Genomic DNA, 1,726 nt, shown 5'->3' on the forward strand with positions numbered 1-1,726 from the left:
AAGAAAAGGGATCAATAAAGGATGACATGAGGATGGTTTAAATTAGAAATTGAAATCAGTGCAACAGGTCTGTACAACTCCATCATGGGGGCTCTGTGCAGGACATGACAAATTATTGGACACATTCCCAGTTGACGTGGTAACTCTTGAACACTACTGAAGGTACTGTTTTAAAAAGTAAACGGGCATCGCTGAGAAAAGATATGGAGACACATTAGCAGGCCTGCTAACATTAAACGCAAACAACAGCCAGATGCCCCAAAAGCTTTTTAGCTTTTAATCTGCGGTTGGTGTATGGTACTGTGTATATAATTAATTGTAACTTTGTTAGGGAATAAAGTAAAGCTCTGTATTAACTGGCATGATAAGAGCAGTAATGTGAGGCTGCTTTAGTATCTCATCTTGTGGTTCTGTCTTCAAGAGGGTCCCTGCATGTGCTGAAATCTAGTTTTGAGACCTACATTATTTCAGCTGCTTGTGCTTACGTGGTGCATATTCTGGTGTTAAATCATATTACCTCCACAGCAAACTTGAAACATGTCAGTGTAGTTTACTATACAAAATATACATAGTATGTGAGGAATGGTTTGTTAATGAGAGCTGAGCAGCTCACTTTTGTATTTAGGTTACCCTAACAGGTTAATCTGGCTTTGTTTTTTTTTAATCACAGGCAATTAAGACATGATGCAATTCATGACATACTATTTCATAATGTACCAACTGACTGATTACAATTACTTGCTGAACAGGTCTATAATAATTCAAACACATTCAGGTTTCCAGTGGTGAAAGAAATAGTGAGATCTTTCATGTAAAAGAAATAGCACAATGTAGAAATAAGTATTATTGGTAAAATGTACTTAAAGTGCGGAAAGTAAAAGTACTCATTATATAGTGGAATGGCTCCTGTCAGTATTATTTTGCTAGCTAATTGTTAATACTGATGCATTAGTCAACTGTGTAAGCAGCATTTTGATGTTGTTTGACATTGCAGCAACTGAGGTGGAGCTAATATCATGATCACTGCTGGACTGCACTGTATTTTATGAAGCATGTATGTCATGGTGGACTATTGCTACCCATTGCTTCTCTTTCTTTCTTAGTGTGTATGTTTCTTTCTTTCCTCCTTTTTCATGTATGTTTTTTTTTTTTATTGCGTATGTAAATTTTTGTGCAAACACTGCAACCCAGTTTCCCACTGGGATTATAATTACTTTAGGCTGTATACTGGGTAGGTGGGTAGTTTAATAAATAACAAAACACCATATAATACGTAACATTGGTTTTGAATAATGATATACAAAAAATTATAAAATGATATTAATTTTTGAATGTAAAATCTTAATAGCTGTCAAATTTTATAGCTGTAAACTCAACATAATGTAAATAAAGTATCATTACCCCTGAAATGTGGTGGTAGAAATATATAGTAGTAGAATATTAAAGAAGGCTATAGCAGTGTTTCTCAATTTTTTTCACATCAAGGACCCCTAAGTGACACAAATAACACCACGGACCCCCATCTAATAAGATTTTTGCTTTTAGATGTTTTATTACAGAAAGTGTATGAAAACAATGACCCAAATAGTCACACATTCTGTCACTGTGTTACTTATTGATGGAATAATAGTGCAAATAAATTATTCCCTTTTTTTGCAGGGGACCTCCTGAAACCCCCTCAGGGCCCCCTGGGGGTGCCCCGACCCCACTTTGAGAACCACTGGGC

Source organism: Thunnus maccoyii, chromosome 14 (assembly GCF_910596095.1).
Source record: "Thunnus maccoyii chromosome 14, fThuMac1.1, whole genome shotgun sequence".
Classification (NCBI taxonomy): domain Eukaryota; kingdom Metazoa; phylum Chordata; class Actinopteri; order Scombriformes; family Scombridae; genus Thunnus; species Thunnus maccoyii.